Genomic DNA, 17,386 nt, shown 5'->3' with positions numbered 1-17,386 from the left:
CAGTTGTGACGTCACACGGAGAAAAACAACAAGCGCAACAACTGTTTATCTAACAAATACTACCTATAACTGACTGGTAAATATGATATAGGGTGTACACACACAGATACGAATACAATATGATTTTGAAACGAGCCTGAGCAAAAAAAAAAAAAACAGTTTCCGTCGAAATGCAAATTAATAATCATTAGCTGTAAAACGAAAAAGAAATTCCAAAGTTTTGGTTTTCAGTGTTGTTGTTGTTGTTTGCACAAGTTATGACATCATGCCGACTTTATTATCGCTTCTGCGTGAACTTCAAGTGTACACACACTACGTATACAAATATACAACAAAGTTAAGTCAAGATATGCCCTAGAAAAGTTGCAGAATACTTTATGTACATTATTAAGCTTATCAGATTTTCTGCAACAAAAAATAAAACATATATATTTATATATATATATGTATATATCTCAAGCTGTATTTGTATTACAAGAATTTCCGACAAACTGATGCACATGTCACTTGGTATTATTTCATTCGACATAAAATCCCATATGTACTTTGTCATAATATATAAACGTTGTAATTACAATCTTACGAAAAATGTTAATGTTTTAAGAATTTATGGGAATTGCGTTTTATAGAATTTCTCCGTATAGATATTCGATAAATGATCACAATGTAAAGGGAATTTGCAATAAAAACAAAATGTTAAAATGGAAATTTCAGTTTTTCATCAAAATTGCAATAATATTGCGATTTCTAAATATATTCGTAGTTACCTTAATGATCAACAATAATTACAAATTCCTTTTATATGAAACAAATAGTTTCGCTAACTTTAATTCACAATATTTTTCGAGAACTTTGTAAGAGTATTTCCAAAATGTTTTGTCGGCACTCGAAGTGAGTTTACTTTTGTTGTTTTACTAAATTTTTTAGTTGTATTTTTTTGTAAAAAGTTATTTACTTGCCCCTGTAGTTGAGTGGGCCATATACAGTAGAGCTTGAAATGAGCTCATTTTTTTTTAGACAGGTGTAAATAAGCTGCGTATCAGCAGTGGCAGCGGTGACAAATTCCTTTAGCTTGAATCAAACTTTTGAGTCAAAAGTGCGAGTAATGCGAACAATATTAGCAGATGAATCATTAAAAGATATATAAATACACACACAGACACACACAGAGTTTTGGAGTCGTTCTCAATATGCATTCAACAAGATATGCGTCATTTCCTAACTACAGTTGATTACAAAACATTTGATTTTATTTGACATTTAATCTTTGACTTGGCTCATTTGCTGTGTGTGTGTGGAATTAAGGAAGGAAGGAAGGGAGAAAGAAGAAATATGTAGGGGAGTGACTTAGCTGACTACTTTTTGAAGTTAACCGACAGAAGCGGAAATGAAAATGATTTGGCAAAATGCGTAAGTTGTGTTGGCAGCATGACGCAAAAAATGGCTGAAAACAGTCAAGTGTTTATCGATAAATTTAAGCTCTTCTTTCAAAGTTTACTTAGCACTGTTGTTATCGACAAGAGTTTTGACTAAAAATATCGACATCATTTCAAATTTATCTAGCACGCTCTGCTTTAATCTTTGGGAAATAGTTAATCTCAAAATACCAACTAAAAATACTACCTTATGTTCGTTATCGAAATCACCTCAAACTGACCCTTCATAGTTCCGCTGTTATCAATAAGAGTTGGTTAATCTCTAATCGTTTACGTCTCTAATTTGCTGCTGTTATCGATAGAACAACTGCTTAAACTTGGCATAGTTATGTTTTAAAGTTTGGTCATCTTTAAAAAAATTAACGGAAAATACATGCTATCGATATTATCTTTGGCATTGTTCCAATTCTGCTATAATCGATAACAGCTAGCTACTATCGTAACTGCTTGTCCAACTGTTATACATAGCACAGTTTACATAATCACTACCCGCTGTGGGTTAAGTTAACCCACGCGCAACATTGGCTCATTGTTTTGTTTATATTTAATATCCATTAACTGCATTTAATGAGTTCAAATTTTAAGCAAGCAGTAGTCAACGTGAGGCCAACGGAGGGGGGCAACAACAACAAATCACGTTTACTGCTTGACCACCGGAACCACAGAGAGCACAAAGCCAAACGCAACTACTAATGAACTTTTTTGAGCGCAGAAGCAAGCAGTGAAGGAGAGTGAAAGAGAAAGACAGAGAGAGCGACGTCTCTCACATTGCGTATGCGCAACGCAATGGAAGCCAAATAACTACAAAGTACACATAAAAGCGAAAAGACAACAACAAGAAAAAGATGAGGCAGATGAAGAGGGAGAGAGAGAGAAGAAAGAGAAGATATGTCTCTCCTATCTCTTTGCCCCATTCGCTTTTACTTTTCATTTTCATTTCAAGTCATAAAACAAGCATCAAAAAACATAATAATAATAATAAACATTAAATAAATAGCCAAAACATTTTCTGCGCCAAAACTTTTAATTTCATCAATTATTTGTCTTTTTTTTTCATGGCATGTGGATTCCTTTCTTCTGTCCATTCCCCCCTTCTGTTTATCTATCTATTGTCTTTATTTTGGACTCTTTCTGTTGTGCACTGGCTGTGGCCAATAATTAAAATGGGGCAATCAAGCGAGCGAATCTTTGACCAAGTAAACTGTTTTCATACCCTGTACAAATTCGAATCAATCGAAGAGGGTATACCACACTTTTGCAAAGGTATATAAAAGGCAAATGGTAAAAAATTACATTTTTATAGATTTGTCGAAAATTTATTTATAGTTTAAACATGTTTTTTTTTATTAATTATTCGTGTAATCTTTTAGTAAAGTTTATTGCATTGTGGAAATCTGTTTTGTTCGTTGATATATATTTAAATTTGTTGAAGGAACCTTGAAAATAATATCAAGTCAAGTTCTCTATACTCTATATACAATATTAATACTCTTTTCTACATTGTAACAGATTCTTTATTAGACAATTACTTAAATTGAATGCTGAAACTTTGAAACAGATTACGAATTTAAGACGATTGCAAAATCTTTGAGCTGATTTTATTTTTAGCTCTTGCTCAAGTGATTTTTATAGGGCATCTCATAGTTCAAGACTTTAACACAGACCTGTGTTGTTTTTCATTTGGTTGAATGTTGAATGAGAACAGGTAAAACAAAAGGCAAGGGGGAGAAGGAGGGAGGCGAACTAAAAGGGCAGAAAAGCGGCTTAGTAACAAATGTTAATTACGCTTTTAAAAATATTTTCAGTGCAGCTGTTAATTAAAAAAAAACAAAATCAACACAAGAAAAAAGCTTAGATGCCGCCCGAAATAGTTTTTTTTTTTTTTGTATTTAATTTCTATAAAGTCTATGGAAGTGTCTGTGCACACACACACAGAGCAATTAAAAATACAAATGTGACAATTTAATGAAGCAAATTAGGCTTAAATGTTCTTGATAGCAAACAAATGGCAAGCAAGTAAAGAAAAGAACAACAACATTAGAGGCAGCAACAACAACAAAGCAACTGTCAAATGTCAGAGACTTTGTTTATATCCATCCATCTAAACGACATGTGAAAAGCGAAGAGCGAAAAGCGAGAGGAGACAACAAACAGCACGTTATGCGTAGGAGCTGAGGGAGAGAGAGGTGGCCAGGGGCAGGGAGGTGTGGGAAGAGGAAATGAGGTGCTCGGTATGGGAGAAAATAAAAACATCACCGCGGTCATAATTAACACCACACGCAAATACATTTAAAAAGCGTTTTATGTTTCTTTTCATTTTATGACATTTGCGTCTCTTTCTCTTCTTTTTTTTTGTTTTTTTTTTTAAATTGCCAACTCATTGCAACAATTAGTTTTTATGCTTTTTATTTATATGTGTATTTCATGCAAAGTCCAAACAACACTGGCCAAACGGCATTAAACAACACTGTCATGCACTTAGTAAATGGAAGATAGGGAGAGAACAGAGTGGGGGATAAGATTAAGCAATTAACATTATTCGGCAAAGAATTTAATCAGTAATAGCACTTAATTCTGCGAAAATGGAGAACTGTACGCAAAAAGAATCAAAATTCCAACTTGCACAAAATTACCAAATTCTTGAAATAGTTATGTAAATAAAATTACGCAGACCTCGACTTTCTATTTGTTTATAATTTTTATTTATTTATTAAACTTTTTAGTTTTAATTTATTTTGCCATTATTTATATATAATTAGTAATTCTTATTTATATTCCATTTTAAATGTATATCTATTTCTATATTATTTTGCTATTATTTTATTATGTGTCCTATCCACAATTGAGATATAAAGAGCTTATTCAATTATTTTTGTAATTTTTCATATATTCCATTTATTATAATTTTTATTTTATATAATTTATTGCATTTATTTCAATTGATGTGTTCAAATTTCTTTATTATATTATTTTCATATGTTGTTTTATTTAAGATATCAAAAGCTCATCCATTCCTTTCATCGAAAAGCAACTTTCCTACTTCCTTCACACTTTGTCTTCTTGTATTTCGCGTGCTGCTCATTTATTTATTTTTTTATTTTGTTAATTGCTTTGGTCAATTTAACAAATGTTTTGCATGCAAAAGGCAAGCACACAAACATACAAAGCAAATACATTGTGTGCGAATGAATTGTTGTCGTTATTGTTGTAGTTGTTGCTGCTTTTGAAGGGCAACTGACGGTTTTTTGACAATTTTTTCGGTTGTTTCACAGCTCAATCAATGGAAAGTTTTATTATTATTATTTTTTTTTTGTACTACCAAACAGAGTTCGGCTAATTTGAGCCAATAGTTACTACGTGATTGTTATGTTGCTGTTGTTGCTTTTATGATTGTTGTTGCGGTTGTAGAGTGTGTGTATATCGTGCTGTTGAGTCAATGATAATCTCAATTGGGTCAAATTACATAACAGAGACGTGTCGCTTATCAGTGCTGGCCACGTTAAGTCGCCCGACGTGCATTTCGAAATGAAATTGTTAACATATCATACAATATTAATACCCTACAGAAGCGAGAGAAACTATGTGTTAAAAAATTCTGAAAGGAATTTGCTATTTATTTCTTGTGTGTGTGGAACATAACTAAAACACATAATATTGAATAAATATTTAATTAAAACTCTGATAAACAAACGACAATTCTGAAGGTTTAACTAAAATTAAAAAAGAAAACAAATGAACTCTGACGATGAGATTTTTTATTTGTTTATTTCTGCAGCAACACTTTTATCAAAATGCTATTTATTTGCCGTCATGCCTCAAATGCTTTTATTTCCAATTGCCATGACAAGCAAATATAAAAGTTTAATAAAGTTACACATAAGTGCTAAGTATCTCAGACTTGAATAGGGTATCTATTAGTCTCGATCACTAAACCAGTGCGTTTTTTATTGTTTTCTTTTTTTTGCGTTCAATCAAATTACGTTTGTACTAACAGCAGAGAATGTTTTTTTTTTTTGTGTTTTGTTTAACACACTAAAAAAAACTTTGTCAAAAAAAAATTTTTAAATAAAATTACTATTACAGTGCGGGCGTGTTTATTGCTAGTTTTTTTTTGTAGTTTTCGATTGTTGTCAACGTCACTTCCGTTAGCAACTATTCTTCTGTATTTGCACAATGAAATCATGTGCATATCTTATCTAACATACAAACACAACGCACACATACAGACTCAAGCATGTTTGTGTTATAAATATAATTCATATCAGTATTTTTATGTGGCCCACCCGAAAAGCGAAATGAAGAGCTCCAAAAAAAAAAAGGGTAGAAGAAAAAAAAAACAATTACAAATTGGCAAATAGACAAATAACTACAGCACCACGGTGACTGTCAATTGGGTCGCATGTCTCTCTCTCTCCCCTCCCTTCACGATGCGTTATCGATAAACAAAGCAGTTTACACACTCACGCACTCACCAGCTCACGCAATTAGCTTTCTGTTTTTGATCTCTCTCCCACATAAGCACGCACTGTGCGCAATCAAAGCTGAAGACGAAGACAGACCTACTGGAAAGCAAACGCTGCGCTGCTTACTTATTTAGAGCAGCGCTGCTTTGCGTCCTTAATTTAAGAGAGAGGACTAAGCGCGAAAGAGCGATTCGTCTGCGCTGCTTTGCGTCCTTAATTTGAGCGCAAGCAGTGCTTACATTCAAGAGAGACAACAAGACGGAAGAGCGCTTTGAGCAATTCGATGCGTGTTGTTGTTTTCTGTTTTAGTTATCGTTTTGTGTGTAATTTATTAAATGTATGCAAAGCTTTTTTGCGCGGTTATGAAACGACAGACAATTTGTGCATGCAAAACTGTGCGACAAGCTATTTATATGATGCAACAATGAGCATTGGAGTAACAGAGATAGTTATAGAGATACTGGTTGATATAAAAGCAACAATAACAACGGTCGGTCGGCCTCATCTCTGCCATTTGCTATTATTTTTATTATTTGCAACTTATTTTTTATGACAGCCGCAGTCGCAGCCGCAGTCGCAACTCGTTAGCTAATTTCATTTTACCTCGCAAATATTAATCGTCAAGACAACAGCAACAAAAACCCATAGACAATAGACACACACACACACACACACATACAGATAAACACTCTAATAAAAATGAGTAAATAATATGCGTGACATTGAGTTTTGAGGTTATGCATACGATATGCAGCCGCAGTTGAAGCCGCAGACACTTCAATTGTTCAGTTGCCTCAAGTTTCCGTTGAAATTGTCATTCACATGTGTGTGTGTGTGTTCGCGTGTGCACAACTGAAAAGAATTTGCGTTCTTATTAGTGCTGGCACTTGATTCGATTTTTAATCGACTAAATCGATTTGAATAGAGATTCAGTTTGAATCCCTAGAATAATCAAAAAGAATCAAAATTCCAAGTTACCGAAAATTACCAAATATTTTTACAAAACTTCATTATAATTTTCGGGTTGGCTAAATCGATTTGCTAAAGAATCGAATTTTCTAAATTCTAGTGCCTATCGACTGGTAATTAATTGACTAAATTGGGTAATCCCAGCTAGTCACTAATCATGCTAAGGATTAATGTCTTCTTGTTTGATGGATTTATGCAGCGCTTACCAAAAGCAAAAGCGATAAAAAAAAAAAACAACAACAACAGCTTGACGCAGCTTTAATGAAAATGTGCATCAAAATAAAAAAAATAATATAAAAAAAGAAAGAAAAAAGCTAGCACCGACGTCGACTTTGACATCGTTGGCGTCACAGCTGTCATTAAAACAACATTAAATTTAAAATAAACAACGGCAACAAATTAAACTCACACTTAGAAAGAGAGCAAAAACATTTTCAAATGATTACAATTCGATAAAAAAAAAAATAAAAAGGGAAAACAAATGGCAATGCAAACACACACATACATACATATACTATATATATATTCGATCGTTTATACGACAGTGAATACAAGACAGAGTTGTAAGAGTCTCAAAACATAGCATCTACTTGATGCACTGTGCTTTCCTATAATTTTAATCAAAATTCAAGAAATTTGTTCTTTCAGTTTTCAGTTTGTTCATCTACTTTTAGGATACTCTTATTTAAAGTTTCCAACTTAAGAAAACAAGTTTTATGATTAAGAGAGCGTTGTCAACTCAATGTCTTCTTCAGAATCAGTGCTGCCAGCTATTGATAAGATAAAACAGGACAGATAGACCCAAAAACAAAATATGCAACAAAGAAATAACACAACAGGACTATTTGTTAAATACAAAGTTATTTAAAATATTTATGTAAAATAACGGTTTTTTATAATCCTTATATCAAGAATTGTATAAAATACAGCACTCTCAAAAATAAATTAATTATTATTATTTATGTCTTAAGTCGTTAACATAACGAATCATCCAGTTTTAAAATTCGGCAATGTTTAACCAAAGTTTTATAATGGTCTTAAAATTGTAATTTTTTTAAGCTTGATGAAATTATGTGGTATTCAGACAATCGCATGTTAGAAATAATTGGTATCGATTACAAGTTAATGGTCACTTTGTTTTTAAGCATAATAAAAATATTTTAAATGAATATGATTTAAGTATCGCAATGTTTCCTAATTAAGGATGTTTAAGAAAAGTTTCAGCCAATTAATTTGAAATAAAGGACAGATCTGTTTGAAAAACGCTAATTTGGCAACGCAATTGTTGATGCCTTTCTGAAAATAAGAAGCTTTTGCCTTTTAAATCATAAGCTTTTAACAATCTCAGTCCATATTTGGGCTGTAAAGAAAAAACCTTTTTGGCAACAAGTGCATGTCAATTTGCGTGTGTGTGTGTGTGTGTGTGTGTGTGTGCTTTTATCACAATGTCAATCTGAGTCAAACATACAAACATTGCTGTCATTGAGCTATAACTGATTCATCATCATCGCCAAGCGCCGTTAAATTAAATTGTTTCTACCTTGACGCATGCAAAAACAAATAGGTAAGAAGAAAAAAAATTAATAAAAATAATAGAAAAAAATCACACACATTTACACTTATGGCAAACGAGACAACACAGCAATGGAACACAACAATTGCACAATTAGTCATTTCATCAATTAATAATTAACTATTTTTAAACGTGTGCGCTGCTGCCTACTGCCTACTGTCTACCTGTTGTTGCCACCTTCACCTCCACCTGCAACTCCACCTCCTCCTGGCTTCTCATCCACCGCAACTGGTGATGAGCTCAGTTTTGAGCAATACAAGAGAGAGCATTAGAAACGGAGGCAGAGTGACTGAGTGAGTGAGTAAGAGAGCAACAAATTCACACACACACACATTGTTATATTAACAAGCATGTTAAAGATTTATCGTATTTTTTACACCTTGAACTTTGACGCAACACTAAAGCGCAGTGCAAAGCTCGTCATAGACAACACGGGAGACAGAGGGACAGAGGGAGGGTGGGGGAGAGAGGGAGAGCGAGTACGATCTATGCTTGCTTTACGTGCAATCGTGTTCATTTCTCAGTAACTATGCGCGCTTGTGTGTGTCTGTGTGTGTTGTATCAATGAGCATTTGTATGCAGTTAAAAGTTACACCTGTAGCAACAACACTCTGTACATCTTTTTCGGCTATCGCATTCAACGTAACAACAACAACAACAACAACAACAAAAATCAAAAGAACCTGTTACCCCCTTCCCACCACACTCAACAGAAAAATGTTATTTTTTTCCAGGTATTTGCTTTTTGACATTTTCGCTTTGATTTCATGCTAATGACAGCAATAATGAATCAACGAGCTTTGAAAGGGTGGCATGAAAGAGGGGTAGGGGACCAAGAAAAGGGAGTTAAAACATCTATGTAAATGAGTTTTTGGTTTTTTTTACTGTAAATCAATGAAGCGTCAACGCAAAAAATACAAAAAAAAAAATACTGTCGAGAGATTAACTCATCGAAATGTTTTTAGAATTTAACTGTTCGTGACCTTCACAAGAGATTTTTATCATTTAATTGTTTATTGTTTTTTGGGCGCGTCTCTCTTGTAAAACGTTAACAGCATTCCATTTTATTTTTATTTTTTGATAGTTTTAACAAAAATTTACATAGAGACGCTGAAGAAAGCTGCAAGACAAAAGAAAGCTGCGGAATTTTAGCAATGCGGCCAACATTGGCCAATGGCCTCCACAGCACTGAAACTATCAAGGCCCCATCAGCTAGACAAGTCTACAACTCTAAAGACATGGAGAGTGAGCGAAAGATAGGGAGATAAAGAGAGAGAGAGAGAGTGTGTGTGTGCGTGTGTGATCAACCATCTTTTCCATCATTTCATCAACTGCACTTGATAATAATAAAAAGCATGGCCAGCATTAAAAACAAACGTTGAAAACGCTCTGCTATTTGGTTAAGTTTTTTAAATGTTTAAACTAATAACAATATCATAAATTACAAAGCGAATTTAAATGCATTAAAACACGCGCACATCGCATGCAGCATCAACTTAAGTATAGCCTCGTCTAGGGGAAATACCATCCATCATGCGATTGCCAAATTATGTGATCTCGAGTTAAAATATCTTCAATTGTTATAATGATTATTTCATTAAACAAATTTATTATAATTTTGGTATAGTGAAGAAATCTTCGCATTCCATCGCTACCCATTTCTTTATATTGCTTTCTTCATGCTTTGTCTAGTTTATAATGCCAATGGAATAATATTTTCAAAAGAGAGCTCAATTCTCATTAACACATTTTGAGTCTTTGGGATTTTTAGGACTTCTACGCTTTTTTGAAAATTTTAGAGTTGTTGGTGAAGAGTAGATACACTACTTTATCGATTAACTAATTCCCTTTCTTCTTATGTTATTTAAACATCTTTTAATTAAAAATTATTTTATGCAGCGTACTTCATGTTTACCATTAATTTTAAAAGGTCGAAAAACCTAGAAAAAAAAAAAGAAATTATGCAATAAAATTTTTTATCAATTCTAGCGAGAAGACTTGAAGATTTTTATCTTCTCTTCAACTACCAATATATTTGAAAAGATCGAGAAATTTTTTATTTTTCATATCTTTCGATGGCATTTTTAATCTCTATCTTGAAAACGAACAATTATAGCGAATATCGTCTTTTTAAGGATTATCTGATGTTAAGTTCGGACAAAAGTTTAAAGAAACTTTTCAAGCTTATTTTACAAGCAGCTTGAAAGTAATCCAATTATATTTCAACACCACAAAGATGTATCAAATTTGACAGAGAGTTTTGACTAAGAGTTTTGATATGAATCGATTTTATAGGCATCGATTGCATATTTTACTTCAAGGATTAAATTCTCTCTAAAAAACACTTATTTTTTTTATCAAGTTTCTATCTTGAAAATAGATAATTATAGCGAAAAGCCATTTTTTAAGGAACTTAATATCAGTTCGGATAAAAATTACAATTTACTTTTCAAGCTTTCTTTACAAGCAATCCAATTAGTTTTCAACACATTAAAGATGTATCGAATTTGGCAGATTTTTTTTGTTGGCCAAGAGTTTTGATATGGAATGGAACGGCTCAAATAGGCATGGATTGCATATTTTACAGTTAGTTTTAGTCACTACTGGACAAACGAGTCGCAGCAGACACCTGAGTAAAAGCTTTAAAGACCAATGGTCAGAAAGGCATATGAAGTGCGTCGCAGTCGTTGACTTTGCTGCTGCTGTTGTTGTTGTTGTTGGTGGTGCTATTGTTGTTTTTCTTGTTGGTTTTGCTGTTTTTGCTGTTGCTCGACTGTCTATCAACTTGTTTATGAGGCACTGTCTCTGTCTCCGTCTCCGTTTGTTGTAAACCTGCCCCTGCTGCAGCGGCATTTGCTGTGGCACTTAGCCATTGCCATTACTTGTTTGTTGTTGCTGGACAGATTTGCTTGTTGCTGCTGCTTCTCTAGCAGCGCTTTTAGAAAGTATGTCAATTTAGAAAAGCCGTTGACTGGACAACACAAGAGCCACACACAGTGTGGCACATTGCCTTTTATTTTTATTTTTTCTCTCATTCACAATGTATTAAGTTCAATTTTGTATACCAACCCACAAGTTGTTGTTGTGTTGTGTTGTTGTTGTTGTTGTTATAAACGTACGTTATTATTGTAGTTATTGTTATTGCTCGCACAGATGCACTTTTTTTTTAAACACAGCACACTAAAAAAAAAACAACATTTATTCAACACTGCAATTTGCACTCAAAAATCAAGTGAATTCGAAACGAACGTCATACAAAAATTGTTCTTTTGTGTTTGTTTTTTGTTTTTGCGTCTGATTGAATCGAGCGCGCCGTCGCGACTGTCTAACTGAAGCTTACACTGCCGCTGCCGGTAACCGCTGCTGCTGCTGCTGGTGCTGCTACTGCTGCTGCTGCGATTCGTTAACTCTCTCGTCACGGAGAGCGAGAGTGTGAGCACACAAGTAAATAATTGAGTGAGTGCGGGAGGAATTAAGCTTCGGCTACGGCTACGACAACGACTTCGGGTTCGGCTTCGGCTTGCTGTTGCTTCTGCTTCAGCTTGCTGCGTGCGTTGCTTTGTACAGACGCGTTAGCAAGTTTGCTGCTGACTAAATGGCAAATTTTATAATAGCACAAGTTATGCCCAGAAAGTGATAGAAAAGAAAAATGATGGAAAGAGAATACAAGAAAGACAGAGAGAGAGAGAGAGAGAGCGGGAAGAGAGCAAGCAAAGACAGTTAAAGCAGCAACATTGTTGCTATTTCAAGATATCACAGCAAATAATAACTCTCATCTATGCGAGTGCCTGTGTGTGTGTTTGTGTGATATGAGCGCCAAAGCATATCAATAACAGTGAATGAACAGGGTGTTGCATGGGGGGGGGGGAGAGGAGGGGTCATTGGATGTACTATAGAGGTTAGGTTGGCTGACTCATTCATTTAGTTGGCAATCAATTGAAAGTTCACTTCAAGTTGAAGCTGCAGCTGCAGGTGCAAGGTTGCGACTCGAGCAATAAACCAAAGTCGACACACACACACGTACGCACAGAAATATTTTAGCGACATACCGATAACCGCGTTGCGTCGCGATCACAACCCAATTTAGAACATTACGTACATAGCTTTACAAAAATATATAGTTTATCAATTTTGTTTCTGTCATTTGCTGTGTTGATAAAAAAAAATACCGCAACAGAAATACGCAATCAACAGGTATAGTATATATATTTGTTTTCCTTTGGCCAAATCATCATTATAAAACAGAGGAGCGGGAGAAATGCAAGTGCATCGATCTCCTGGTATCGTTTATCGATAAACAAATAACGTTGGATATGCGAATTAAAACATGATCAATACGTGGAAATTGTTAATGATCTATGCAGTAATATTATAAATCCACAAAGTTGATACGGCTTGCAGTGAAAATGATCTGCATTTCTATAGTAACTGTCTTTATACAATGAATTCCAATTCGGAATCAGAATCAGAAAAAGTTCAACAACTCAAAAAGAAGATATAAACATGATATTTTGTTGTTGTAGTGTTGTCTTGAATTATTATACTTTGCATATTCCCCCACTCCCCACTTCCCATCTTTATTTTCATTTTCAGCTTCAACTCCATTTAGCATCATCTGGCAACCCTTGTCGTACGCATCATGCGCTCTCATTTTGTGAGAGGGTCAGCTGCTTGACTTGTCTGTTGGCGTCGCAGTCACTGCGATTTCATCGTTCACTTTCAAAAGCATTTCAAGCAAAAGTAAAAGCTCTCCCACGCAATTTTTATGGTGATTTGTGCAAGCGAAAGAGATCACAGTCGTCAGAGTGACGCGACGCCGACGCCGACGTCGTGCTGTGCTGCACGCAATACTTAAAGACTTTTGTCCAATATAGCAGATAAGATAGCACAAAGTGCTGTTGGTGGGTGGAGGAATGAGAGGGGAATACAAATGTAAGTTGTGGATCGCTTTTGGGGCGGTGCCGGAGGTCGTCCGGCGTTTGACCCACTAAACAAGCGACGCGACGCTTGAGTCGGAGCAAAGGGTTTTCGTTTATTTTCATTTTCTCTTATTTTTCCATTTATTTTGCCGTTGATTAATTTCTCACACTGCGTTCATTAAGTGGGTGAAGGGCGATTCTGATTGGACAAACGCTGCTGCTGTTGGTGATAACGCAGCAGTTTTAAGGCGTTGCCAAACTGCAGCCTGAAATTTACCGATACACACACACACACACAGGCACATGCAAATGTATTCATACATCTTTACTTACATGCAAATAATACCAACAATTAAATGTTAAAAGCGCGCGATAAGTTTTGATATGAAAAAGCTTTTAAGAGCTCTCTGCGCTCACGCTATTGCACTCTCTCACTTGCACACGTGCAAAAAAAAAACAGCACTCACAATGAAAGCAACAACAATAACAGTTGCTTCAAATTTTTTTTTTGACAGTTTCCTTGCTGCGCCGTCCGCTGACTGCACGTACCGAAAGTCAAATGCGAAATGAGTCTACGACGCGTCGCAGCGCAGCGCGGCGAATGCGAGCGCACAACGTTTTTATCTATATGCACTGAACGGTGGATGAGAGAGGAGGGGGTGAGGGGACTGCCTTTCGGTTCTCGCGAGATGCTCCACACGAATTTTTAATGGCCGGCCAGCAGCAGCCCAAAAAGCAAGTCACGCGGCTGGCTTGGAGCCTCTCTCTCTCTCCCTCTGTGTCTCTCTTTATATATATTTCAATCATACTCTCCCAGTGAGAGAGATCGGTGAGCATAACAAGTGTCTGTTGCCAGGTGGCAACTCTGGCGAAATTTAATTTTGAAAGCAAAGCGCCCAGCTCTAAACTTTTAACGTTTTTCATTCCGTTTTAAGTTTGTTTTGTTACGTAACGCAACCGATGCTGAGGCGGCTACCTCTACGCGTCGCTGCCTCTGCGCCCGCTTAACTAGTCAAGCATAACGACAACTAGTTTTGGTTAATTAACATAAAATACGGTACAACAACAATAATAAGCCACTGCTGCACACTTGTTGCACAGTCCCCCCCCTCTTTCACTCCTTCGCTATATCTATAAATATAAAAATGAAAAGCCAGCAACGCAGCGCTGTCGACGCATGAGCAAACAAACGAGTGAGAGTGCCGAGACAGCGACACGACTGCGCAGCCGACACGACACGACGCTACAGCGCGCTGTTGCGCTTCATGGCCAAGCACACGTGAGAGAGTCAATAGAAAGATAGAGAGTGAGAGAGAAGAATATTTCAAGTTCGAAAAAAAAAAAGCCAAGTTCGAAATCTCGTGTGACGTCGACATCGTCGACGACGCTGTCGCATCGCAGTCTGCGCCAAAATGCAAATTGTGAATTCTGTTTTAATTTTCGTTTGCCTAAAAATATTCGCCTTAAAAATAAATTCAACAGGCGGCCGGCCATACGCCGATGACGTCAGCGTGTCTTGTAGCTGCTTCTGCTTTGAGTGTTGTTGCTTTTCGATTTTGTGCAAAAATAAAAACAAAAATAATAATTCTGTGAATTCAATGCCAAAAGACACACACAACAGAAACAAAACAGGCGCAAACAGAGCAACAGAGGACAAATGCGAAGATTAGTGATGGGCGCGTGAATTGCCACCTATGTATTTGTAGTTGTAAACAATTAAAATACATATATTAAAATTTTAAAGAATATAGACATTTTACTTGATACTACTGTATATGTCTTATGGTCAAATTACTTTTAAAACATTTACCATTCGATATATGATGTATACTAATAAATTTTTCACGCTCACGTGTTTTCACGCGCTGAACTCTCATCTCACATAAAAACAGCGGCAGCGACGTCAACGTTGGGTGCTGCTTACCTGTAGCTGCTGCTGCTGCTGTCGCTGCCACCGCTTCTGCTGCATTGTTTTTGTAGCTACGCAAATTTCGCACAAAATGGCAACGCTGGCACTTAAACTGGTTTTTGTCTTAGTTTTCTTGGATGAGCACCAGAAGTTGTAAATGTACACAAATGGTACATAAATCATAGAAAATAAGGTGCTAATTGACACGAGAGAGAGACAGGGAGAGAGATGGAGGAGTCATAGAGAGATTGTAATGTCGCTTCCCATTTTGGGCATGTTTCAAAAGGCTAATTACGAATCGTTCTACTTTCGGCCGATAAATCAAATAATGAATGAACAAACACAAAGACAGTAAACATACATACACACACACAACCACATGCAGGCGTTGCCAATAGTTGAGCGAGTGTAAACAACAGCGACGCAGCATCCGGCTCTCTCTCTCTCGCTCTCTGTGCTGAAAATGGGCCAAGCGCGCAGCGCGATGATGAGACGAAGCTTAGAACTTGGGTGCTCATGGGCTTTTGCGGCTTTTTTTTCTTCTCTTCTTTTAGATCGGATTTTTTTTTTTTACTTTATGGGGACTTTCTTGTTACCACAAAACAAACCGTTACAAATGGCTTGGGAATGTGAAGCATTCGAGATGATGCTAGACAAATCACAAAGAATCAGAATAACAAAAAAAAAATGTCCCGGTTCAATAAAATGCTAAAATCTATCAGTGTGTGTAAGTATACATATACATGCATATAAATGTATGTGTGTACAGTGGCTCCCAGATTATTTGACCCACAAGTTGTACACATTTGAAATAAATTTATCTTTCAGTTTTAAACGCAAATTTTTAAATTAATTTTTTAACTTAACCTAATCACATTTTAATGTAAATTTTTTTGTATGTATTATATCTGAACTATATATAAATATATAAAACTCTCCTTCCTGAATCACTGACTCACTCACTGATCATTGCACAGCGCAAACCATAAGACCTAGGATGCTGAAATTTGTACACAATATAGCTGAGACAATATTATCGAGCAATGAGACGGCGTTTTGCGAAATTCTAATTGCAAGGGGTTCAAATTCGGTGTCAAAGTTCACACATTAATAAAATTGCTTAATATGAGAAACTTTGTTAGTTTTAAAGCTATCTCAAAAAAAATCACAGATTGTGTTTTTTTTAGCACATGTTACTCACTGACCAAATCAGATTACTATATCAAATAGCTGTCATAGGAATAATCGGATGCAAATTTTCAAGATTGTTCAGGCTTTAAATTTTTTTTTAATATCGAATGAAAACTTTTTTGGGGATGGGACGTTAGACATTTTGAAATTGAAAAATAGGAGACACCCTATTGTACATACATACATATGTATGGTAAAACTGATAGAGAAGTTAACAATGCTACTTCTAGCTTGAAAATGCGCCTTTATGCTAATGAGAGAGGTGAAATTGTATATACACAGACACACACAAGTAATAGGTGTGTGTGTGTGTGTGTGAGGCGACACATGATAAAGACGGAAGTGAGCGACCTGCAGACACAAAGAAAATCAAATACAGTAACAACAATATAAGACATCTTGTTGTATCTGTGTGTGTGCATGTGTCTGTGTGTGTGTGGAAAAACTTTCGACGATGCGACGCTGGAAAAACGGTGGTTGACTGCAATTTTCACACGCTTTGCCTAACTCAACAACAACTACAACAATAAGCAACAAAAAACAAAAACGCAAAAAAAAAATAAATAAATAAAAAGGTAGCCGGCGGGCAGCGACAGTGACGCAGTCGTGATTTATGGCAGCTGGCAATTGCACACACTTACACACACACACAGAGGCACAAATACACAGATGCATACTCAAGAAAAATAATAATAAAGAAATACAATTTTAATTCTCACATATTATATTGCCTTGTCTCGCTCTAACGCACAGGGCGCGCGCGCGCTCTCAACTTTAAAGGCGAAGTCAAGCTTTGAACTGGATTTTCAAAAATTTAACCGACTTTTTGGCGAATTTGATTTAAAGACAGCGGCGAAGAGAGCCCAAACTCACAACTCACTCTCATTCGCTCTCTCTGTCTGATTGACACACTCTTTTGATTGTCG

The 17,386-nt window shown here is 35.8% G+C and overlaps 1 protein-coding gene across 4 annotated transcripts in view; it reads right to left on the bottom strand.

Moving 5' to 3' along the window:
• The window catches only part of LOC117792200 (moesin/ezrin/radixin homolog 1), a 29,579-nt gene that overhangs the window by 11,428 nt on the left and 765 nt on the right, over positions 1-17,386 (bottom strand). Inside the window, exon 1 of one of the 4 annotated variants that reach the window (XM_034632266.1) lies at positions 13,694-13,929. The exons of 1 other annotated variant lie outside the window; for it this stretch is intronic. The gene's annotated coding sequence lies outside the window, so the exon portion shown is untranslated. Of the gene's footprint in view, positions 1-11,781; positions 12,021-13,693; positions 13,930-17,386 lie in introns of those variants that run through there. 2 more of the 4 variants (XM_034632242.1, XM_034632258.1) reach the window with 2 other exon arrangements.

This window comes from Drosophila innubila, chromosome X (genome assembly GCF_004354385.1).
Source record: "Drosophila innubila isolate TH190305 chromosome X, UK_Dinn_1.0, whole genome shotgun sequence".
Lineage (NCBI taxonomy): Eukaryota > Metazoa > Arthropoda > Insecta > Diptera > Drosophilidae > Drosophila > Drosophila innubila.
Note: the sequence above shows the minus strand (reverse complement) of the source record. Positions and strands in the feature narration are given on the sequence as shown.